Raw genomic sequence first — 26618 nt, forward strand, 5'->3', positions numbered from 1 at the left:
AAATAATGGCAATTTTACGTTTTTTCACAATAGGATACCTTTTGTCTCTTTTTCTTGTCTGATTGCTGTGACTAGAACATCCAGTACTATGTTGAATAAAAGAGGTGAAAGTAGGCACCCTTGTCTTATTCCTGGTCTTAAAAAGAATGCTTTTCATTTTCCCCATTGAGTATAGAGCTGTGGGTTTCTCCTACATAGCCTTTATTTGTTGAGTTATGTTCCCTTTATTCCCACTTTGTTGAGAGTTTTTCTCATAAAGAGATTGTGGGTTTTGTCAAATGCTTTTTCTGCATCTATTGATATGCCCAAATGATATTTATTTTTCATTTTGTTTATGTGGTATATCACGTTAACTGATTTGCAAATATTGAACCTCCTTGCATAGCAGGAATTAATCCAAATGGATTGTGGTATATGATCTCTTTAATGTGTTGCTGAAATTTCTTTGCTAATATTTTGTTGAGGACTTTTTTTTAATTAGTTTCAGCTGTGCACAAGACAAAGTAATACTTAGACGTTTATCATTTATACCCCTCACACTCTGTGAATCCCCCTCCCCCCATTCACTATCCCTCTGACATTGCACAGAGCCACTACATTTCCACTGTCTCCTGTCTCTATTCCTAATGTTGTACTCCGTTTCTTGTAAATATATATATATATATATATATATATATATATATATATATATATATATATAATTATAGTTGGCATTCATGATTGTTCAGCTTCAGCTTCAGGTGTACAATGCAGTTATCAAGCATCTACACATTCCCTGATGTGGTCTCCCTAATGGGACATGTGTCCATCGGATACCCTACAAAATCTTTACAACATTATTGATTACATTCCCCAAATTAATTTTCAAAACCCCAAGGCCATCTTGCGGTTACTGACTGTTTTCTAATCCCCTCACCTTCCCCCTTATCCCCACCCTCACCCCATCTAGCAACCCTCAGTTTTTCCTCTATGTCTCTGAGACTGTTTCTGATTAGTTCATTCACTTATTGTTTTCTTTAGATTCCACATACAAGTGAGACCATAAGGTATTTGTCTTTCTCTGTCCAACTTATTTCACATAACATAATGTTCTCTAGGTCCATCCATGTTGTTGCAAATGGTAAGCTTTCTTTCTTCTTTATGGCTGCGTAATACTCCATCGTATAAATGTACCACAGTTTCTTAATCCAGTCATCTACCAATGGGCATTTCGGTTGTTTCCATGTCTTGGCTATTGGGTATAGTGCTGCAATAAACATAGGGGTGCATACATTTTTTTGAATTAGAGTTTTGGATTTCTCTGGATAGATACTAGGAGTGGAATTGCTGGATTATAAGGTACTTCCATTTTCAGATTTTTGAGATACCTCCATACTGTTTTCCATAGTGGCTGCACCAATCTGTAATCTCACCAACAGTGCACAAGCGTTCCCTTTCTCCACATCCTTGCCAGCACTTGTGGTTTGTTGACTTATTGATGATAGCCATTTTGACTGGGGTGAGGTGGTATCTCATTGTGGTTTTTATTTGCATTTCTCTGATGGTTAGTGAGGTTGAGCATTTCTTCATATGTCTGTTTGCCATCTGTATGTCCTTTTTAGAAAAATGTCTCTTCATGTCCTCTGCCCATTTTTTAATTGGGTTGTTTGTTTTTTTGGAGTTGAGTTAAGTGAGTTTTTTATAAATTTGTGATATTTACCCCTTATCAGATATATCATTGGCAAATATCTTTTCCCATTCAATAGGATTCCTTTTTGTTTTATTGATGGTTCCCTTTGCTGTGAAAAAACTATTTAGTTTGATGTAATCCCACATGTTCATTTTTTCTCTTACTTCCCTCGCACGAGGGGATATGATATATCACTAAAAATCTTACTTTGGGTAATGTCTGTGAAGTTTCTTCGTATATTTTCTTCTAGGAATTTTATGGTTTCAGATCTTACATTTAAGTCTTTAATCCATTTTGAATTTATTTTTGTATACGGTACAAGGAGGTGGTCCAGCTTCATTTTTTTGCATGTGTCTGTCCAGGTTTCCCAACACCATTTATTGAATAGACTGTCTTTACCCCACCATACATTCTTGCTTCCATTGTTGTAGATTAAATGGCCATATAGGCATGGATTTATTCCTGGATTCTCTATTCTGTTCCATTGATCTATGTGTCTGTTTTTATGGCAGTACTGTGCTGTTTTGATTACTGTTGTCTAGTAGTATAATTTGATGTCAGGTATTGTTATACCTCCCACTTTGTTCTTATTTCTCAAGATTCCTGAGGCTATCCTGGGTCTTTTATGGTCCCATATAAATTGTAGGATTATATGTTCTATTTTTGTGAAAAACATCGTTGGAATTTTGATAGAAATTGTGTTGAATATATATATATATTGCCTTAGGCAGTATGGACATGTTAACTATATTAATTCTTCCTATCCATAAACATGGTATGTGTTTCCATCTATTTGTATCTTCTTTCATTTCTCTCTTCAGTGTCTTATAATTTTCTGAGTACAGATCTTTTACTTCTTTGGTTAAATTTATTCCCAAGTATTTTATAGCCTTTGAAGCAATTGTAAATGGGATTGTTGTTGTTTTTTTAATTTCTCCTTCTGATGTTTTATTATTGGTATATACAAATGCAACTGATTTCTGAATATTAATTTTGTATCCTGCTACTTTACTAAATTCATCTATCAGCTCTAATAGTTTTTTGGTGGAGTCTTTAGGGTTCCTATATATAGTATCATATCATCTGCATATAATGACAATTTTACTTCTTCCTTACCGATTTGGATGTCTTTTATTTCTTTTTCTTGTCTGATTTGCTGTGGCTAGAACTTCCAGCACTATGTTGAATAGAAGTGGAGAAAGTGGGCAACTTTGCCTTTTTCTTGATCTTAAGGGGAATGGTTTTAGCTTTTCCCCATTGAGTATGGTGTTCGCTGTGGGTTTATCATATATGGCCTTTATTATGTTGAGATATGATCCCTCTATTCCCACTTTCTTAAGGGATTTTATCATAAATGGCTACTGGATTTTATCAAATGCTTTTTCTGCATCTATTGATGTGATCATGTAATTTTTATTTTTCATTTTGTTAATGTGGTGTATCACATTAATTGATTTGCGGATGTTGAACCACCCTTGCATACCAGGGATGAATCCCACTAGATCATGGTGTATGATCTTTTTAATGTATTGCTGAATTCTGTTCGCTAGTATTTTGTTGAGGATTTTTGCATCTATATTCTTTAGAAATATCGGCCTGTAGTTTTCTTTTTTGCAGTGTCTTTGTCTGATTTGGGGATCAGGGTGATAGTGGCTACTTAAAAAGTGTTTGGGAGACTTCCCTCCTTCTGGATTTTTTGGAAGAGCTTGAGGAGAATAGGTGATAATTCCTTTTTGAATGTTTGGTAAAATTAACCTGTAAAGCCGTCTGGTCCAGGGCTTTTGTTTGTTGGGAGATTGTTGATTACTGATTCAATTTCCCTGGTGGGAGATTGTCTATTATTGTCTAATCAGTCTATTCAGGTTTTTTTGTTTCTTCTTGAGTTATCCTTGGAAGGTTGTATGCCTCTAGAAAATTGTCCATTTCTTTCAGATTGTCAAATTTGTTGGCATATAGTTGCTCATAGTAATTCCTTAAAACTTTTTGTATTTCTGCAGTGTCTGTTGTCACTTCTCCTCTTTCATTTCTGATTTTATTAATTTGGGTCCTCTCTGTCTCTTTTTTTTTAATGAGTCTGGCTAAAGGTTTGTCAATTTTGTTTATCTTCTCTAAGAACCAACTCTTGCATTCATTGACCTTTTGTATTGTTTTTCTGGTTTCTACTTCATTTATTTCCACTCTGATCTTTATTATCTCCTTCCTTGTGCTCCCTTTAGGCTTATTTTGCTGTTCTTTTTCCAGATCCGTTAAGTGTGAAGATAACCTGTTCATTAGTGATTTTTCTTGTTTCTTTAGGTAGGCCTGCATTGCTATGAATTTCCCTCCTTGGACTGCTTTCGCAGCATCCCATAGATTTTGGATCATTATGTTTTCATTTTCGTTTGTCTCGAGATATCTTTTGAATTCTTCCTTGATCTCCTGGTTGACCCATTCATTATTTAGTAACATGTTATTCAGTCTCCATGAATTGGTGTGTCTTCCAGTTTTTTTCCTGTAGTTCATTTCTAATTTCATAGCACTGTGATCAGAGAAGACAATTGGTATGACTTCAATTTTCTTAAATTTATCAAGACTTGTTTTGTGGCCTAACATATGGTCTATCTTGGAAAATGTTCCATGTGCACTTGAGAAGAACATGTGCTCTGCAGCTTTGGGGTGAAATGCTCCAAAAATATCAATTAAATCCAAGTGGTCCAATGTGTCATTTAAGACTGTTGTTCCCATGTTGATATTCTGTCTGGAAGACCTGTCCCTTGTTGTCAGAGGTGTGTTGAAGTCCCCTGCTATGATAGTGTTACTGTTGATCTCTGTCTTTATGTCAGTCAATATCTGTTTTATATATTTAGGTGCTCCTATGTTGGGTGCATAGATGTTTACTAGGATTATGTCCTCTTGTCGGATCGACCCCTTTATTATTATATACTACCCATCTTTGTCCTTTAATATGTTCTTCATTTTAAAGTCTATTTTGCCAGTTATAAGTATTGCAACTCCAGCTTTTTTCTCATTTCCATTTGCATGAAATATCTTACTCCAACTCTTCACTTTCAGCCTGTGTGTGTCTTTTGATCTGAGGTGAGTCTCTTATATACAGCATATACAAGGGTCTCTCTTTCTTATCCACTCAGCCACCCTATGTCTCTTGATTGGAGCATTTAATCCATTTACATTTTAAGTGATTATTGATAGGTTCATAGTTATTGCCATTTTTAAATTTGTAGTTAGATTGTTTTCATCTTTCTTCTATTTACAGAAGTCCTTTCAGTATTGCTTGCAATGCTGGCTTGGTGGTAATAAATTCCTTTAGCTTATTCTTTTCTGGGAAGCTCTTTATCGCTCCATCAACTTTAAATGATAGCCTTGCTGGACAAATCAATCTAGGTTGTAGGCTTCTCTTTTCTATCACTTTGAGTATCTCATGCCACTCCCTCCTGGCCTTCAATGTTTCTATAGAAAAGTCATTTGATAGTCTTATGGGAGTTCCCTTCTATGTAACCCTCTGTCTTTCTCTTCCTGCTTTTAGGATTCTCTTTGTCTTTAACCTTTGCCATTTTAATTATAATGTGTATTGGTGTGGACCTGTTTGGGTTTATCCTGGTTGGAACTCTCTGCACTTCCTGGGCTTCTATGTAGGTTTCCTTCATCAGGTTAGGGAAGTTTTCAGACATTATTACTTCAAATATGTTCTCAATCCCTTGCTTCCTCTCTTCACCTTCTGGTATTCCTATGATGCGCATGTTGTTGTGTTTGATGTTATCCCATAAGTCTCTTAAACCATCTTCATTGTTTTTTATTCTTTTATCTTTCTGTTGTTCTGTTTGGGTGATCTCTGCTAATTTGTCTTCTAAGTCGCTGATTCGATCCTCTGTTTCATCTAACCTGCTGTTAATTCCTTCAAGTGAGTTCTTTATTTCAGTAATTGTGTTCTTTAGTTCTAACTGGTTGTTCATTATAATTTCTCTATCCTTCTTTATGTCATCTCTAAGCTTCTTAAACAATCTTATCATCAGTGTTCTGAACTCTGTCTCTGATAGGTTGGTTACCTCTGTTTCATTTCATTCCATTTCTGGAGGTTTCTTCTATTCTTTTATTTGAGACATGTTTCTTTGTTTCCCCATTCTGTCTGACTCTCTGTGTTTCCTTCGATGTATGAGGTAGATCCCTTATAGTTCTTAGTTCTTGCTTGGTTATTTTATTTAGTATGTGTCCTTTATATTTGACTTGCACTACTTCGTTCTTCTCCTTTGCGTGTGCTTGAAAGTGACTCTTGTGTTGTGTATATTTTCCTGTTAAAGAAGATCTTTAACTGCTTTTCGCTTGTGAGTGGGTGGGGTTAACTCCTAGGCTGACTAGTTGTGAGACTTGGCTCTGCCCACCACAGGGTGTTCTGCTGCGTGAGGGTGACCACTTAAATGTGGTTTGGCCTCTATGGGCTCTTGTGCCTGTAGAGAATTCCCTCTGGGTGTGTCACTTGTAGGTCAAACCCAGTAGTACTCTCGTTTTGTCTGGAGTTGGCCTCTGGGTGTGTTGAATCTTGTGCCTCTTAAGCTGGGCCCTGGTAGGGCAATTTCAGAACAAAGCAAATCACCAAGCACAACAACAACAAAGAAAAAGTAAAATACATTCTCATGTAAAAACAACTGACAACCCCCACTCAACACAGGCAAAGATATCAAAGATATAAAGACAAAATAAAACAAAAGAAAACAAAAAGCAGCACCAGTCTTGGCTTAAGCCCACCAAGTAATCTCCAGGTTGTCCTCTGCTGTACCAAAGAGTCCTCTGTGTATTGTGCAGGCAGAGCTGGGCCCCTGGTTCACAGAGTGACTTTGGGACTGCAGATTTAGGTGCGTGGGGCTGAGGGGTCTGGACGGTAGTTTTTACAAAGCCAGTGCAGTTTCTCCCCTTGTCTGCACATATGCACACTGAGAGTAGCACCACCAGCCCTGTGTCCAGTTCTCTGGAGTCTTAGGGCACTGCTTCTGTGTGTGTGTGTGTGTGTGTGTGTGTGTGTGTGTGAGACGGGTAGGAAATTTCTGAGCTGCTGAAAGCCCAGAGCTGTGTCTGCTGCTACTGCTGACCCCCGGGAGTACCTCCACAGTTGTAATTGCCCTGCCCTAGGCAGGCCAGAAAGGGTGGGAGCTAGGGATGGAGGGTTCTTCTCTCTCTCAGCCCAGCCATGTCATACTCTTCCTGCAGACCAGAAAATGTGGTGGCTTGGTGTGGAGGAGACTCTTCTCTCTTAGCCCAGGAAAAATCACACTCTTCCCAGCCTCTTCCCTGGATCAGAGCTGCACGCCAGTCTTCCCAGAGCCTGAACACTAAGGCACCTCTGTAATCTGGCACTACTCCTCAGTTCAGGGGCCAGTTTAAGTCTCTGGAAGGGCGGGGGTAGGATTGGAAGAGCAGGGGAAGGGGCCCAGGTATGGAGTTGGTGTCCTTTTTCTGGCCTATGGCCCAACTGGAGGTCTCAGCTGAGGTTATTGCCTCAAATGCTGGATGTCCGGTTCCCTTAGTGGGAGAGATCAGCTGTGGGACGCAGGGAAAGAGCCCACCTCCTGGCTTTTGTGTTCTCTGTTCCATCCTGGGATCCTCTGCATCTCTGTAGCTGTGGATGCTGGCCGCGTTTCCACAGCCGCAGATGCGGGCTGCATCTCCACAGCCGCAGATGCGGGCCGCATCTCCACTCCGCTCCCTTCCCTCTTCCCCTCTCGCCCAATTTGCCCACCTTCAAATAATCCTTGAACTAGTCTCTTAGCTGTTCTGCGTGATGAGCAGAGAGTCCTTTGATGGGTTACAGATGTCCCATTTGTGATAAGATCCAGAGGAGAACTCAAAAAGTGAGCCCCGCTGCCGCCATTCCTATAACATCACCCCCTTGTTGAGGACTTTTGCATCTATGTTTATCAGGCATATTGGCCTACTCTTTTCTTTTCTTTCTCTTTCTCTTTTTTTTTTTTTTTTTTTTTTTTTTTTTTTTGTAATGTCTTTGTCTGGTTTTGGAGTCAGGATAATGGTGGTCTCATGAAATAAGTTTGGGAGCTCTCCTCCCTCTGTGGTGTCTTGAAATAGTTTGAGGAGAATAGGTGTAAATTCTTTTTGGAATGTTTGGTAAAATTCACCTGTGAAGCTATTTGTTGCAGGACTTTTGTTTGTTGGGAGCTTGTTGATTACTGATTCAATTTTGTTGGTAGTTTATTTGGGTTGTCTCTCTTTTTCTTGATGAGTCTGGTTAAAGTTTTGTCAATTTTGTTTATCTTCGAAAAACCAAATCTTGGTTTCATTGATCTTTTGTATTATTATTATTATTATTATTATTATTATTATTATTATCTATTTTGTTTATTTCTGCTCTGATCTTTATTATTTCCTTCCTTGTACTCACTTTGAGCATTGTTTGCTATTCTTTTTCTCATTCTCCTAGGTATAAAATAAACTGTTTATTTGAGACTTTTCTTGCTTCTTTAGGAAGGCCTGCATTGCTATAAATTTCCTTCTTAGAACTGCTTTCTTTATGTCCCATAAGTTTTGGGTCATTGTGTTTTCATTTTTGTTCACCTCAGTGTGTCTTTTTATTTCTCCCTTGATCTTATTGTTAACCTATTCATTATTTAGTAGCACGCTCTTAGTCTCCATGTGTTTGTGTGTCTTTCGGTTTCTTTCTTATAATTGATTTCATACCATTGTGATTTCATACCATTTTAATATTAAATTTACTGACACTTGTTTTGTGGCCTAACATGTAGTCTATCTAGGAAAATGTTCCGTGTGCACTTGAAAAGAATGGATATTCTGCTACTTTGGGATGAAATGCTCTAAAAATATCAATTAAATCCATCTGTTCTAGTGTGTCACTTAAGACTGCTGTTTCCATGTTGATTTTCTGTCTGGAAGATCTGTCCATTGGTATAAAAGGAGTGTTAAAGTCCCATATTATGATTGTGTTACTGTTGATCTCTGCTTTTATGTCAGTCATTATTTGCATTATATATTTAGGTGTTTCTATGTTGGGCGCATAAATTTTTACTAGGGTGATAGCCTCTTGTTGGATTGATCCTGTTATTATTATGTAATGTCCTTTTTGGTCTCTTACTATGGTCTTTGTTTTAAAGTCTATTTTGTTCAGAATAAGTATTGCTATTCCAGCTTTTTTCTCATTTCCATTTGTGTGAAATATGTTTTTCATCACTATAATTTCAGTCTGTATTTGTCTTTCAATCTCACATGGGTCTCTTGCAGACAGCATTCAGCTACTCTATGTCTTCTAATTTAATCCATTTACAATTTAAAATGGTTATTGATAGGTACATAGTTACTGCCATTTTATTATTCATGTTTTTTATCTTTGTTTGTTTTCTCTTTTCTTCTGCTTAAAGAAGTCCTTTTTTTTATTATTATTAAATTTATTGGGGTGACAATTGTTAGTAAAATTACATAGATTTCAGGTGTACAATTCTGTATTACATCATCTATAAATCCCATTGTGTGTTCATCACCCAGAGTCAGTTCCTTCCATCACCATATATTCCTTTTTTTAAGGTTTTTAGTAATAATGGCTTGGCAATGAATTCCTTTAGCTTTTTCGTGTCTGGCAAGCTCTTTACCTCTCCTTCAATTTTAAATGAGAGCCATGAAGGGTAGAGTAATCTTGGTTGTAGGTCCTTTTTAAAATTACTTTATATATTTCCTGCCACTCCCTTCTGGCCTGCAAAGTTTCTGTTGAGAAATCAGCTGAGAGACTTATGGGAGCTCCCTTGTGAGTAACTAGTTGTCCTTCTCTTGCTGCTTTTAGGATTGTCTCTTTGCCTTTAAACATTGTCATTTTAACTATGATGTGTCTTGGTGTAGGCCTGTTTGGATTCATCTTATTTGGGACTCCACATTTCCTTGGCTTGTATGACTATTTCCTTCACCAGTTAGGATAGTTTTCAGTCATTATTCTTCAAATAGGTTCTCAATTTGTAACTTCCTCTCTTGTCTTTCTGGTACCCCTATAATGTGAATGTTGTTACAATTGATGTTGTCCCATGGGTCCTTTAAACTATCTGCATTTAAATTTTTGTTGTTCCAATTGGGTGTTTTATGCTACATCTTCTTTTTTTTCTTTATTAGCTTCAGGTGTACAAAGCAATGTAATAGTTAGACATTTAAATCCCTCATAAAGTGATAACCCACCCCCCAAGTTACTACCCCTTTGACAACTTAAATAGCTGTTACAAACCATTGACTATCTTTCTTATGTTGTACTCCACATCCCGTGACTATACATACCTATACATTTAGTTATAGTTGACATTCAATATTATTCTACTTCACCTTCAGGTGTACAGCACATTGGACTGTCTACAAAGTGATCCTCCTGATAAGTCCAGTGCCCATCTGGCACCTTGCATGATCTTTACAACATTGTTGATTATATTCCCCATATTGTATTAACTACCAATTTGTATTTCTTACTACCTTCACCTTTTTCTCCCTGACCCCAACCCCATTCCCTTCTATCACCCTGATGAATCCAGTACCTATCTGGCACCATACCTAGTTATTACAATATTATTGACTATATTCCTTATGCTATACCCTACATCCCCATGACTACTGTGTAAAAACCAACTTGTACTTCTTAATCCCTTCCCCTTTCAACTCTCCTTAACCCCTTCCCAACTTAAAGAAATCCCTCTAAGATTCCTTGTAATACTGGTTTGGTGATGATAAACTTCAGCATTTCAACATATCTATCTGTCTTATGATAGCTTTGCTAGGTAGAGTAATCTTGGTTTTATGTCGTTGCTTTTCATCACTTGGAATATTTCCTGCCACTCCCTTCTTGTCTGCAAAGTTTCTGTTGAGAAATCAGCTGTCAGCTTTATGGGGGCTCCCTTGTGGGTAACTAACTGCTTTTCTCTTTTAAGATTCTCTCTTTGTCTTAATCTTTGGCATTTTAATTATGCTGTGTCTTGGTGTTGGCCTCTTTGGGTTTATTTTGTTTGGCACTCCGTGCTACCTGGGTTTGTATGTCTATTTCCTTTACCAGGTTAGGGAAGTTTTCTGTCATTATTTCTTCAAACAGGTTTTCAATTCCTTGCTACTCTCTTCCCCTTCTGGTGCCCCCAATAATGTGAATGTTGGTGTGCTTGATGTTATCCCAGAAGCCCCTTAAATTCTCCTCAATTTTTTGGATATTTTTTTCTTTTTGTTGTTCTAGTTGGGTGTTTTCTGCTACCTTTTCTACATCGCTGGTTAGATCCTCTGCTTCATCTAATCTAGTGTTGATTCCCTGTAATACATTCTTCATTGCCGTTATAATATCCTTTATTTCTTTTTTTTTTTTTCCTTCATGGTTTCCAACTCCATTTTTATGCTTCTTAATTCTCTGTTGAAGTTCTCCCTGAGACCACAGAGCAGTCTGATAACCGGTGTTGGAACTCTGCATCTGATAGAATGTTTATCTCCATTTTGCTTAATTATTTTTCTGGAGCTTTGTTCTTTTATTTGGGACATGTTTCTTTGTCTTCATTTTGGCTGCCTCCATGTGTTTGTTTCTATGTATTAGGTAGGGCTGCTAGTTCTTCCTATCTTAGTAGAGTGGCCTTTGAAGGAGGTGTGCTGTGGGGTTTAGTGATGCAGTCTTTCTGGTCACCTGAGCCACGCACTCCAGGTGTGTTCTTTGTGTGGATTGTGTGTGCCCTCCTCTTATAGTTGAGCCTTTGTCGATAATTGTGCATCAGTGGGAGGTACTGACACTTGGGCTCACTTGTGAGTATTGGCCTTGACTACAGTGGAAGCATTGTTGTGCAAGGGCTGATCTTATGGAGCAGGATCTGCCTTAGCAGGACTCTGGTGCCTGTGTAATCCACCCCTTGGGTGTATCATACTTGAAGGTGGCTGGGTAATGCTCCAGCTCATTTTGAAGCTAGCCACTGGGGGTGCCAGCCCCAGGACCACCGTGGAGGGGATCTGCTGTAGGTCAAATTCAGCTACAGCCCCATGTCCCACCCAGGGCCACCAGGCAGGAGCCACAAAGAAATATACAGATGGCTGCCCCCATCCTGTGCTTGGAAGAACCTTGAGAGGCCAAGCTGCAAACCAAGGTCAGCTGCCTCTAGTGCTATGCTTAGAGCTGCTCAGCCAGAGATACAGGTCATACCCAAGCCAGGTGCTGCTTGTCTGTGTTCCGTGTACCTTTGAGAGACCCTAGGAAAGTCTGCATCTTGAGCCAAGGCAAGCGGTCTGCATGAAAAAGCCACTACAAGTGGCCTGAGAGTGCCCAAAAGTGGGGTGGGTCCACGTCTCGAATCACCAGGGCAGGGCAAATGAATGGTGGAAACTCAGACATGGCAGCTGCCTGCTTCCATGGGGAAGGGGGAGTGCTCAGCAAAGAAACAACAGCTTCCACCAACTCCTCTGTCTAGGAGAAAGCTACCTCTCTAGCCCCCATCCCAAGCAAGAAAACTCATTTCCTCCCCCCGCCCCATATATTCCTGCCACATCTCTAACCACTGCCTTAGCACTGGAGCTCAAAGCAAGTCATTCTGTTGGTGAGTAAGTCCACACACAGTCCTTTTAAGAGGAGTGCCTAGGAGTGAAGTTGCACTCAGTCTCACTCAGTCACAATCTCTGTTGGTTTTCACAACCAGAAATTATGGGGACTTCTCTCCCCAGCACTGAAACCCTGGGTTGGGGTGGGAAGGAAACCTCTCGCTCCTCTGCAAGGTGGGGGACCTCCACAGCAAAAATATCCCTCCCAATCTTTAATGGTCACACACAGGTGTGGGACCAGCCTGTTCCCCATCTCTGCCCTTCCTACCAGTCTGGAGTGGCTTCTTCTGTGCATCCTTAGTTGAAAGGTTTCAGTTCAGCTTGATTTTAGGTGCTTCTCATTAATGGTTGTTTTTTTAAATTAGTTGTAATTTTGATGTGGTGTGAGAGAAGGTAAGCACAGCATTTACCTATTGTGCCATTTGGTTTTCTGTTATGCAACCTCTTCTAAATCATTGATTTGATCCTCTGTTTCCTCTATCGCTTGTTGATTTCTTCTGATGTATTCTTCATTTCAGTTATATTTTTAATTTTTGACTGATTCTTTTTTATGGTTTCTAGTCCTTCTTTATGCTTGCTATCTCTTTATTGAAATTCTCATTAAGTTCCTTAAGCATTTTTATAACCAGTGTTTTAAACTCTGTCTCTGGTAGGTTGGTTGTGTCCATTTCATTTAGTTCTATTTCTAGAGTTTCCTCTTGTTCCTTTATTTGGGACATGTTTCTTTGTTTCCTCATTTTGGCTGCCTCTTTGTGTTTGGTTCTATATCTTAGGTAAACCTCCTTTATCTCTCAGTTTTTGCTAACCAGCCTTATGTAGTATGTGTCCTGTGTTTTCCAAAAGTGCAGTCTCTCAGATCTCCTGTACATGTATTCCAAGAGTATCCATTTAGTGCCTTGTATGTGATCTCCTGTTGTAGTTGAGCGTTGATTGCTTTTGGTGCATCAGTGAGTGATGGGATTGACTCCCAAGCTGACTGACTATGAGGATTGTCTATGCCTACAGTGCATGAGCTGGTGTGTGGGGGCTGAACCCTCAGAGGAGGATTCACCTTTGTGGGCTCTTGTGCCTATTGAGACCCCCTTTGGATGTGCTACTTGTGGAGCTAACCAGGTAGTGCTCTGGAATGGCCTGAAGCTGGTCTCTGGGTGTGTTTTTTCTGGTTTCTCTTGGGAGGGGCTCCTATGCAGGCCAAATTCAGCCTTGCCTGTTACCGGTCTGTGATTAGGTGGTAAGAGCCACAAAGCTATATGTAGTTGACTCTTGCCTGTGCTGGACCTGCAGGCATGTGGGTGTGGCCTTATTGTGATCTGAGGCCACCAGTATTGGGCCTGAGGAAGCTTAGCAAAAGGCCCAGGGCCCTTTATGCCTATTGTGACCTGCCAGCTGCCTGGAATGCTCGGACATTGAAATAGCCTCTTTAGATGTGAGGGCTGGGTTAGTTGATCTGGTGTTGAGAGTGCCCCCAGTGATGCAGCACTAGCTGGACAGGGCAGAGTCCCTGGGAGTCATGAAACATTGCATGATTTTTACAACGTTAATGCAGGTTTATTTCTTGCCCAGCATGTGCCCAGTATGTGACCACTTTTCACTGCACCCTGAGAATACCACAGCCAGCCACTTCTTGCCTTAGAGCAGTGCCTGGCCTGTGACCACTTCATGAAATGCCCTTAGAACACTGCAGGTAGCCACCTCTTGCCAGGCTCACAAATCTCTGAGAGTTGCCCAGGGGTGGCTGTAGCACAAGTTTTGGGTCACTCTCCGCCACCAAAATCTCCCCAGGCTGTCACAGGCCATCTGCTGCTGTAAAAAGCTTGCAAGGTGGGGCTGACCACCCAGGAGCTGAAAATGCCCTTGGCAATGTAGCTCTAGGTGGGAGGGGTAGGGGTCCAAGGATCTAAGGGGTGTGGGCGATGGTTTCTACAAAGACAATGCAGCCTCGGCTCCCACACTTGTTCAGGGCCCTTGACCACCCTGCACAAATGCCCTGAGTATACCACTGCCAAACACTAGCCACCTCAGGCCCACAGGTCCCCAACAGATGCTGTGGCACATGTCTTGGGTCACCACCCACCTCCAAAGATTTCCTAGACACCACAGTCTGTCTGCCACTGAAAAAAGTCTTTTTCAGCTTGTGGAGTGGAGCCAGCAGCCCACAAATCAGGAGTGTCCCAGGCAATGCAGCACAAGCTATGTGTGTTGGGGGGCGCAGAGGGGACAGGGACCCAGAGCATCACCAAGGCAGTGTGCACACATGGATTCCACTAGATCAATGTGGTCCCACACTTGGCCCTTTGGGGGAGCCGTCAACGCAGAAAAGATGGTGCCCTCCTGTAGGCTACGCATGTGTTGGGCTCCACACAGGGATAATAATACCTGCTGTCCTCCCAGCCATCACCTGAAAGCAACATAACTCAGTCTTTCCTCACATGAATTGCTGCCCCTCCATCAGAAACCAGGTATGTGTTTACAAATGAGTGAGTCTGTGTGCAAGCTGTGTGCAAGTTTCCACCTGTCTCACTGGGAGGAGGAGACAGAGTCCTCACTAATTCTCACTGCAAGAGGTTGTGGGAACTCCTCTTCCTAGCACAGGATGCCTGGGCTGGGAAGCCCAGTGTGGGTCTGGGATCCCACCCTCTTCAGAGGGGAAACTCCGCCACCAAGGTGGCCCTCCCAGTGTTCAACCACTATCTGTGGGTTTGGGGTCAGCCCATTTTACGTGTCAGCCCTCCCACCAGTCTCAATGTGGCCTCTTCTATATGTCATTAGTTATAGGGTTTCTGTTCAGGTAGTCTTCAGATGATTCTTGAGGTTGCCTTTTCTACAATTTATTTGTAATTTTGGTGTGATCCTAAGAAGCAGTAAGCCTAGGGTTTACCTAACGCACCATCTTGCCAGAGTCCCAAGACCATTGTTTTAAACTCTGTATTGCTTGTCTCCATTTTGTTTAGTTCTTTATCTGGAGTTTTTTCCTGTTCTTTCATTTGGAACACATTTCTTTTTTTCCACATTTCCAATTTTTTTTTTCCACATCCCATATGTGTTTGTTTCTATGTATTAGGTAGATCTGCCATGTCTCCCAGTCTTGGCCAGGTGGCCTTATGTAGGGGCCCTGGAACAGGTTCTGTGGGGCCCGGAACATTCTCCCCAGTCACATACTCCAGGTGCTACAGGAGTGTCCTTTTGTGAGTTGTGTGTGCCCTCCTGTTATAGTGGAGTCTTGATTGCTATTGACACTTCAGTGGGTGGGATTGACCCTCAGGCTAATGGTTGTGGTGTTTGACCATTTCCACAATTTATGGGGGGGGGGGGTCGGGGGGGTTTACCCATGGAGCTGGATTTGCCCCAGTGGGCCTATTTATACCGCCCTTTTGGTTTACCCCTTGTGGGCTAATTGGGTGGTACTTTGCTTGTGATATGAAGCCAATCTCTGATTATGTTTGTTCTGGTGCCTTTTGGTAGGGTCTCCAGTGCAGGTCCAGGTCACCCACTGCCTGTTACCAGCCAGGGACTACCTAGTAGGAGCTCCGAAGTGATCCTAGTTGTTTGCTGCCTGTGCTAAGCCTGGAGTCATATGGGAAAGGCCTCGCTGCAAACCAGGGATGTCTGTCACCAGTGCAAGGCCTGGGGTCATGCCACAAAAAGCCAGGACACACGAAGGCCTGCTGCTAGTTGCTCACTCCCTTAAGGTTTGCTGCTGAGATAGCCTCATGAGATACACAAGTTGGGTGAGACATGGTCTCAGGGAGTCACTAGAGTGAGAATTGTTATCACCAGGCTAATGTAGATTCTGGTTTGGTGCCAGTGCTCAGCCTGAAGCTACTCATCAAAAGTCACAGAGCACACTAAGACCAGTTGCCACGCACCTGGGACCCACAGACTCGGATAGTTTTCCAAGAAAGAGTTCACAGAGTGCTCACTGAGAAAATACCTCTGGCATTGGGGGAGTTGAGTGTAGCAGGATCCTAGCAGAGCTTTAGGCCAATTCAGGTTTAGATTTGGCCACGGGCGTGGGGCGAGGGCTCAACACAGGAAAAATGGTGCCTGCCTGCCAGCAGCATGGAAGATCCCACAGAGGGAAAATGATGACTGTCTTCCAGCCACACACCTTAGTCTGCCTCAGACACCCCCTGAGTCACTGTCCCTTTGTGAGTGCCTGTGAGTGAGTCTGTGTGCAGACCCTTTAAGAGGACACTGGGTTTCCCACAGCCTTCTGTCCCACCTGAATAGTCAGAATTCCCCAGTGTTTTTCACAGCCAGATGTGTGTGGGTTCCTCTTCCAGGAACCAGTACTCTGGGCTGGAGAACCTGCTGTAGGGTTGTGATCTCTCGTTCCTTCGGGGGGGACCTCTAAGGCTGAGATATGGCTCCTGATTCTCAACCACCACACAGAGGTTTGGGGACAGCCTGTTTCATGTCTCTGCTCCTCCTGCCAGTTTCAACATGGCTTCTTCTTTATAACCTTAGTTATAAAACTTCTGTTCAGCTAGACTTCAGATGGTTCTTCAGGTTGATTGTTCTATAATTTAGTTGTAATTTTAATGTGTTCACAGAAGGAAGCAGGCATAGTTTATCTACTCTACCATCTTGGATTCTAACCACCAAAATATGTGATGTTTTAATCATAGGGTACTTTGCATACCTATTTCTTTCTGAAGGAACATAAAGTAGATCTAATCAACCTGAATAGAAAGGTTGACTATTCAGCGGATAACTACCTTCAAGTAGCCAAGCTGAAATTGAGCACCAGGCCTGTGAGCTAGTACAACCTTATCCCTCCAGTGACTTAAGGTCCTGGTAGGTCATCCTGCCTTTCCTTTCCATTCCATGATGTGCTGAGAAACTGGCTGTCCAAAAGAAAAGAGCCTAGATTTGTATCATTTGGTAATTGCCATACTGGAAATACTCCCACCACGGCCTATTTCATGCCAATTGTTTAACCACCGGGTGGCAGAGTTCCTGAATTTATTTTTTTTCCAACACAATTGAGTTTATTTGGTTGCCTGGCAACTTGCCTTACGCAAACTACAATCCAGACAACTCTTCCATTTTGTATTTTAGCTTTTTTATTATTATTGTTAGTTAAGGTTTATTGTGGTGACAATTGATAGTAAAGTTACATAAGTTTCCTGAATATTTAACAACCCACTCTCTTGAGCCAGTTTTGGCCAGTCCAGCACAGAGCTGTGTCTCATGTCACATTCAATCCAAATATACCCAGATAATGACCAGTACTACTTCTCAGTACTACTTCCAGGTTTAACCGTCTCTTACCTGGATCATTGCCAGCAGCCTCCTCATCAGTTTCCTTTCAGCCTTTGCCTCCTTTTGTCTATTTTTAACATAGCTTTAACCTTTGAAAACAGAAGTCAGAGCATGCCATGTCTTTGCTCAAACCCTCCTACCCAGGGTTACAGCAGAAGTGCTTGCACTGACCTACACACGCCCCACAATCTGGGCCCCACCCCTCCAACCCCTCTCGGCACTCCTCCTGATCACACCCCCAGCAGCATGGCTGCCTCACTGTGCCTCAAGCGTACTAGCGTGCTCCTGCCTCAGGATCCAGGCACTGCCATCCCAAGGCCTGAACATTGTGCCCCTGCCATCTCTGTTACTAACTGCTTCACATTCTACAAACATTTGCTTAAACATCACCTTCCCAGGAAGACCTTTTCTCCCCATCCCACCCTACAACTCCCATCTCCCTTCCCTGCTTTATTTTCCCCTTAGCACTTATCATTGTATTTGTATACTATGTAACTGATTTCTTTCATTTATATTGTGTTTTCTCACTAGAAAACACACTCCATAGAGGAATGTGACATTTGTCTGTTTTATTCACTGATGTATCCCCAGCCTAAAGCAGCACCTGGCACATGGTCAATGCTCTGCATTTACTAATATAATGAACCCCAGATTTGGTTTGAGTATCTGGTAAACAATAATTTTGTTTCTCTGTCTTTTTCTCTTTTGGCTCCTCCCCACTTTATGAACTACTCCAGCACATTGTACTCTAGCAGCCTTGCTCCAGGCTGGGGCCCCCAGCTCAGGTCCACCTTTGCACTTGTAGAATCCTCTTCTCCGTATTTCACATCTTAGCCACAGCCCAAATTCCAGCTGTAGATAAAACCTTTGAATCCTGTCATCCAACTAATTCTTTCAAGGAGAAACAGAAAAAAACAAAATGGATTATGTCCAAATGTGACCATAGAAGAAAGAATTCTCATTAGCTCAGGGGCCTACTATTTCTAGTGGGGCTGGCAGAAGAAAATGATCACCTTCCTCCTTAGCAAAAAGACTTACTCACAATGGCAATAGCCACACTGTGCTCTGTATCATGCTGACAGGCTTTTCCTCACCATCTGGAGTTCAGAAAGAGGAAATTGACACCCTCAGATCCCAAACATAGGGAGAGTCTCTAGTAACAAGTGCTCCTGAATTTATCCACATGAATAAAAATACAGACCTGCTATTTTGTTATCTTCTTTCTTCTAGAATCCTAGAATATGCTAAGCCTTCCAACTGTAGTTGGATTCTGATAGATGAACTAATTAGGGTTGTTGTCCCACCTACACAAATGATCATTTCTACTGTGAACTGCAGATGAGTTTGTTCATACACAATATAAATAAATATTAAAATTGTGTAACACCGAAAAAAGAAAATGAATAATTTAATCAAGAAATATAAAAACATTATAGAAAAACAAATTTAAATCTTGGCCAATACCACCCCTGCAACAACCAGGGTAACAGAACTCTTGCCCTGAAGTGTGGTCTTTGCCCCAAAGAAAGGTTTCCAAATATTGGTCATTCCAAGTGTTACTCCTTCTAAGGTTTTCCCTGTGGGCCAAGTGCCGCTTGTAGTTGTGTGACATTAGTTATGGATTCTGTCTCCCCTGCTTCACTTGCACCCATACCTGGGGACCTGTCCCTTCCCCATCCAGAGCAGGGTAGAGCCCCTCCCTACCAGGGGCACAGTGAATACCGCTCCCTGATCTGATGTGGAGAACGAGTTCGCGTGCCTGTTGCTGACTCCCTCACTCTGTTTCCTTTCCTGCAAAGTAGTGGAGGGGACTCGTGGGCGTCTGCTTCAAGTGTGGGGACTTGAGGCAGTATACCTGCCCCCGTACAGTAGTCACCAGGAAGTGAGAGCCCTCCCACTGCTCCACTCACCTCTGTTTCAACCTAGCTAAGGATCACTGGGAGTGCTCCTAGTCTCAGGTCCTCCCTTGGAGAGCTCTGTACAACGCCCTATTGTCAGGCTCCTCTCCCACCCAAAGGCCCCCTGGCTCCTGAACTCCAGCAAGCCACAGGAAACAGAACATATTGGAGGCAGTGACATCTAGTGGCTCTAGGTGCTGTCTAACTTTATATGTGTGTGTGTGAGTGTGTGTGTGTGTGTGTGTGTGTGTGTGAGTGTGAGTGTGTGTGTGTGTGTGTAATTTTAATGGAGAGGATGTGGGGAAAGAATTTTAGAAAACACACTACATGTAACCTCAGTAAAATAAGAGTATTAAGAAAAAGGCACTGATAAGCTGTATCTGTCCTTGCTTTTGTCTTTCACGCTGGAGGGCCTGGTTTGGTTTGGCATTTTTCTCCTACTCCTTGCTCACCAAAATATCTTCACCACAGGCAGCGAAACTTCCGCTAAAGCCATTGGGTGTCAGATCAGGAGCAGGTCCGAGGGGTAACAACGCACAAAAATGAGCATGTCAGAGACTACACAGGAAGGAGTCAGCCTTTAATAAAACATGTATGGCGATGATTAGAAATCAGTCATCAGGTCTGGAGGGGGGGCTTCATTTTTCTTAGATGACAAGCACTGGATTTTGTAATTAAGGGGACTCCTCCCCACACTGATCCGCATTTCCAAGTACAATTGCAATTGCCAGGAATCTGGCAGAGATAAGGGGGGTATACCTTCAGCCAGGACAAAATCACAATATTGAATAAAAATGCAGAAATACAATTGGAACCTAAAATACAAGCTTTGTGCAGTCTAAATTTCCAAAGAGATATATTACTTGAGTGTGCCAGAAACTTTAGATATATATGCCCAGTTACCACATGGAGAATTCTTGATATTTATCCGTATGGATAAGAATATTCATCACATGGCTTACAATTCAAACATACAAAAGTCAAGAAATGTAGAAAACTCATTTTTTACTACCAACTCACTAATGTGACTTATGTATACTTGGCAAATTAAAATGAGTGAAAATCATGCAGTGAACCATTAAATTCTTACATCCACACACAGCTACATAATGTCACAAAGAAAGCTTGTATTTGCATCTATGAACTGACCTATTTATACTTGAATGTACATAGTACTCTGAAACCTTGAGTTTTCTTGATTTCAGTTTTGGGGGCTATTTATCTTAAAGAAGGAAACAGAGAGTTAATGTGGAAACCATGCCACATTCCTATGTTTACCCCATGATCTGAAGCATCCTACATCCAGCTACCTAGAATTATTTTTTAAATCATTCTAAAATTTAGTACTGGTTTGTCAGTCTTAGTTACAAACCTACCAGTAAAAAGCACATCAAACTATTTTATAATAAAGTATCAAAAACATGTCCTTAATTAAGGAAGAAAAAAGACAAAAACAACTCAGGAAAACCTGGCTGACTGAACACAGGACCAGTAAAAAATTTCCATTTAAATCCCTACCCTGAGATTATCAGTGAGTAAAGAGAACAAAGTCTACCTGTTGCCTTCTTGATCAACTTCTTACAGATCTCACTCCACTCCCAGCCAGTCACCCTACCACCAAGAACAAATTGGTAAGCAGGCTCATTGCCTGAGTGGGGAGTGAGTGGCAGTGCACTGCCACTCAGTGCGCAGAAGGCATGCACCTTATACACATACACTGACAGGCCCCTGGGAGCTGCTTGATCAGAACAAAAATAATGGCAGCTAAGTGCGGAGTAGAAATCAGCTTAATAAGGGGCTCATACAGCTTTCTTAATACAACCATTAGTACTTTCCCCAGGATTAACAGAGACAGAAATAGTACAGGAGGCAAAGGGATGCTTTAGGGCAGACAGTCACACCCCACACAGTGACCTTTACTTCCCACTGCCTCCCCTTCAGGTGATCTCCTCAGGGAAAGGCCCACACTCTCATGGAGATCCCTGGATCCCTGGTACTGCACACCCTCCTGTAAACAGCTGGACATCTTCACTTTGTTCAGAAGTTTTGTTTGTGGAGGAGCATCCACTGCATTTGAGCTCAACCCTCTGAAAGGTATTCTACAGCAGAGAAACATCTGCATGTGCATTTCCTTCTTCTTGATATAAAAACGGCCAACATTATTTCAGAACAAAGAAGTCCCAGAGATCGCTTCAAGGGAAACAGGAATCTGAAATAATCTTGCCAGAGGAAGCAGATGAGCAGAAGGGAAGCCCCACAAATCAGACCTCAGGAGTATGTCATCCATCAGACCCCCTCAGAGGATGTGAGAGAATCGTGTCCCTGCTTATCCAGAAGAGTGAGATATCCCCTTTCACACACACATACTCTCACAATCAAACACACATAACAATAACACACTCACATGCAATCTCTCTCTCACACACACACACACGTTCACAGACACAAACACACACTGGCCTGGAACATTGATTCCAGAATGACTCAGGAAAAAGACTTACCATGAGATGAATCACCAGTATCAACCCAGTACCTTGGGTTTTCCTGGGAGGTTTTCCTTAAAAATCCTGTCCAGGCCTGGCTCTGCTTGATGATATCATCTCCCAGGGAATGGATCTGTATCACCATCTATCTGCCTTCAGGGACCCACAGCTCCTCCCCACTCTATGCCCATACACTATTGGAATCCTGCATCTACTCTTGCTGTTCTGTGTGGAATGTCCTTTACCTTTGTCCCCACCAATGAAAATCTTACTGTCCCAAGACCCTCTTTCTGCACAGCCCCATTTGGCATCTTACACATGTGATTATATTGTGTCCTTTGGTTGTTGGATCTGTTGCCCAAAGTTAATGGGGTTTTTGAAGGCAGAAGTGGATGTTGTTCTGTGTATTTCTGACTCCATTTGGAGGAGTGAGTTTCAAACAGGGTAGATCCAGGGAGTTAACTACTCCAATCCAGTCGACTTTCCACTCTCTTCCAATGGAAAAATTCAGAGCCTGAGCTGTTTCAATCTATCCTAACCTAGCCACATCAAAACCCCTTTTTCCAAAGGAAAGCTTCAATCTTCCCAGTGTCCAATATCAACAACACCCTAAACTAAACAGACTACTCTCCAAGACAAATTCAGTTTAATTTAACAAAATGTCACATCTACACAAGGCACTGGACTAGGTGCAATGTGGCCACATCCAGACACACTCCCAATGCTCTCCACCTAGCCCTGCAGAAGAACAATGTAAGGGCTACAATCATCTCACATGCATCCCTCCATCCAAAGGGTATTTATTGATCACTAACTATCTCTCAGACCCTTCTCTAGGCACTGGGAATATAATAGGGAATGGAACAAAAACCCTAACTCATATAGCTCATGTTCTAGTTGGGGAGACAGATAATAAAGAGTGTACAAATAAAAATAGAATACAATTTCAGATAGGTCCATGTTGTAATGAAATGGGTACAGATAAAGGGACTGGTTGTACCTAAAGGCAGAGGCTATATGCGTGGGGGGTGGGGGGTTGGGGGTTGTCAGGGAAGTCCTCCCTGTTGAGCTAACATTTGGCCAAGTGACCTGAGTGAACTGAGGGAGTGAGCTCTGGGGCAGGAACAATTCCAGACAGAGAACAGAATGCAACAACATCCTAAAACAGGCTAACATGGTGAGTTGGAAAAACACCAAAAAGGCCGTGTGCCTAAAAGAGAGGATCAAGGGAGGGCACGAGATGGGGTCCACTGCCAGCTCCTCCTCTCCACCCCATGGCTGTGGTAGCCAGTGGGCTTGGCCAGAATGGTGGCCAAGCTGCCACCCTTCCTGCCACTAAACATCTGTAGTCTCCTGCTGTGTAATGTCAGGCCTCTCATCATGTCAAGCTTCCAATCCTTATCCGCAAATTTGAGGTAAAACAATTTCTTCTAAGTTGCTGAACTGGAGTGTCACAAATGCTTAACCACAACCAAAAAAAAATCTGTCAAGCATTTTGTCCTTTTTTACCATATAATCTGAAGTTGTGCTGCTCTAGCTCCCATACCTGCTGGTAAACAGAAGTCAGTTGTCCTCCTGGGAAGTTACTTTGGTACTTTGGAATCCTTTTGGGCTTGATATGTTATGTAAATTTAAGTGCATTATCATTAATCTCAGCCTAGATTTGTCCTTCTTTTCAGGTGCCATGTCAGTTTAATGATGCAGCTGCTGCAAGACAGGGAAAGAAACTGAATACAGGGAAAACAACAGCCCCAGAGAAAGAGAGACACCCATAGGCAAGACTTGGCTGAGTCACAGAGCCACAAGAAGGTGTTTCTCTGGCATCCCCCAAGCCAGGACCAGCCTTCACTCTGTGGGAGGGGGGGGAAAAAAAAAAAATATATATATATATATATATATATATATTTCTTAAGTGCCCAAAGCCCTTAGAATTTTCCACTATTGAAAATGCAATTGGGTGATCGCTAAGACTACTCTCTTAACTACTATCTTACTTTCTGCATTTTGTGCATACACGCACACACACACACACACACACACACATACACACACACACAGAGGGTGCCAAAAAATGTACACACATTTTAAGAATGGGAAAACCTGTATTAAAATTGTAATACTCAATATATACTGATAACAAAAGATGAATACAAGTCATGTTTGACTTCTGCAATTACAAGAGGTGCTCACAGTGGTTACTATCAGCATCCAGACACTTCAGATTACAGCGAACTACTGCTTGAGCAACGTTGACCAAAGCGTCCACTGGTATATTTTTTTGGCACCCCCGATATATATATATAATTTTTTTTTAATTCTTCAAGTCCCAATATACATCATACATCTCAACCATTTTGTAGCCTGGTACGACTTCTGTCTTCCACCCACTCCCACCCTGTCTCAATTACATGCACTGCATACACATATGCACACATAGCACATATACAGGCATACATGTATGCATAGGCACATGTACACACACATGCACATGTGCGCACATTCCATGAGTTAGCACACTGGACACTTCCTTAGACAGAGCCCCACTCACTCACTCTTTAATACCTCACTCCTTCCCCATTGAAATTTATCAGTCTCAGACCTTCTAGGGTAGGCTAATGTGATAAATTAATCTATGCTAAAATATTAATAATTTTATTTGTCATGTCTCTCAAAGCAATCAAAAATATATGTTAATGGAGTGCTTGACAGCTTGAACAAAAAAGTTAAAGTAAAATGGGAATTTCTGGTCCAAAGGAGACATTTGAGGACAGGATGTCCTAAGATATTCTTCACATCAAGATCACGCTGTGGAGGCAGCAGCATAGAGGGTCGTATGTGAGACTGACTCAGTCTGTGCCTTATAAGAATCAATCCACTTAAGTTCCAGGGAAAGGAATGTGTGAAAATAAAATGAAATAAGAATTATTTGAGGTTTTATTTTACCTACACTGGCACCCCTGGAGAACATGTGTGTTTCATGCCTCCCAGTAATCCAGCTTTAGAGGGAAAAAGAAGACTTCCCTCAAGTGGAAAAACCTACCTGTAGCCTTAGAGATTTAGTAGGTGCCAGTCTAACCTGAAATAATAAATACCATTATGATGTCACTGTCTCGCTGCTCATTTTTAGAGTCTCTAGACCTTTCTTCCAAAAACACAAGCTCGTGAATAGACTCTGTGATGCCTGACATGTTGTTTATGGGTCAGCATAGTTGTGGTGGCTAAGCCCCTACTGAGAGGCTTTCTGAGACTCTCTGTAGCATTATCACGATAGCCAGTTGGCCCTCCTGCCTCTCTACTAACCCAATTCAGACTTCAAAGTGCCAAAGCTGAAATCCATACTTGCCACAGTGAGTTGTATAGCTGCTTCCAGAGCCAGACTTGATGTACTGTCTGGGGGAAAAGTTCCCTTGGTCCCTAACTGTGTCATGTGACTTAAAATGATTTCAGTTTGCTCTCATCTCCATTTTTTCTGAATGTCACAACATTTTGTGTATGTGTTCCATGGAAAGTAACTAAGGATAAAGCACAAAAGCCAAATTCTTATACACAGTTTACACTTTCGAAGAAACACTTTTGGGTCACAAAAATAGGAAGAGCATAAAATGTCAGAAATTGTTAAGGCAAGAGGTAGAGAGAAAAAAAATCGAATCTCAAATAATATTAATTCACTCACCAGGAGTGCCCAAAAGGAACTGGTTAGCTTAAGGTACACACAGTGGGTTGGTTTGAGCTGTGTACACCAAGTTGAAAATCCAGGAGAGCAGCTATGCATTCCTCTTTAACCTGAAGTGGAAGAACGCCTAGTACAGCACAGTCAGCGTGGTAGTTACTTAATGTGTTTGCAGAATTTTTTTTTTCTCCTCTTCATTGTACCACTCAAGAGTTTTTTATATGATTCTCAACCTGTGAGAGATGTGACTCCCTGCCCCTTGGCCTTCACGTCAAAGCTTCCTGATTCTCTCTCTGGGTGCTCCTTATGAAACAAATGTGAGCTTCCCTGGAATTTCCACTCATGCATTCCTAATTCTGCTCATTGCTGAACAGCCCAGGGATCATGGCACCTCATTACACTTATTGGTAGCCATACTGCCTGCTCCTTGTCTGGTCCATCAACTTTATTCCAGGGTTTCCAACGGTTCAGAAATTAAGAGCAGCCTCTCTCCCAGAAATGCCTTACCTGCATAAATTAAATTATAAACAATATGCAACCAGATTCTCATTTGTCCTCCTTAACTGATTTGCATGTGCCTCAGAAAGGTCTACAGATTAAATTGGCAGTAAAAGCATTCTTTTAAAATTAGGCATAAGTCCTTATTTAGGAAAATAAGTCTTTACTCATAACATTGTTTGTATGGAAAAATTAAATTTGACTTACATTACTTCCGCTTACAAACCTTCCAAGAGCATAGTATATTTTAAAGTCTGACTATATTTGAAAAACAACTATTTATTTTCCTCACTACTCTTAATCTTCTACCATTTAAGTTCTCTAAAATATTTCTAAGCAAGATAATAATAATGATAAGTAAGAGAAAAAATAGAGATGATAATACAATGAAAAAATACACAGGTAAAGAGGCCACTTTGTCAAATCCACTAAGTCATGTCACTTTGAGATAGAAGTAAAAAGTCAGATTTGGAGGTTGAATAACATCACTATACAACCTATATAACTCTCAGGTGTGAGAGTAAAATTCAAGTAACAACAGACACTATTTATATATTTGTCATTGTCACCATCCTTATCATGAATAATATTGTATT

Source organism: Rhinolophus sinicus, chromosome 7 (assembly GCF_057876585.1).
Source record: "Rhinolophus sinicus isolate RSI-liver-muscle chromosome 7, RSI-T2T, whole genome shotgun sequence".
NCBI classification, from domain to species: domain Eukaryota; kingdom Metazoa; phylum Chordata; class Mammalia; order Chiroptera; family Rhinolophidae; genus Rhinolophus; species Rhinolophus sinicus.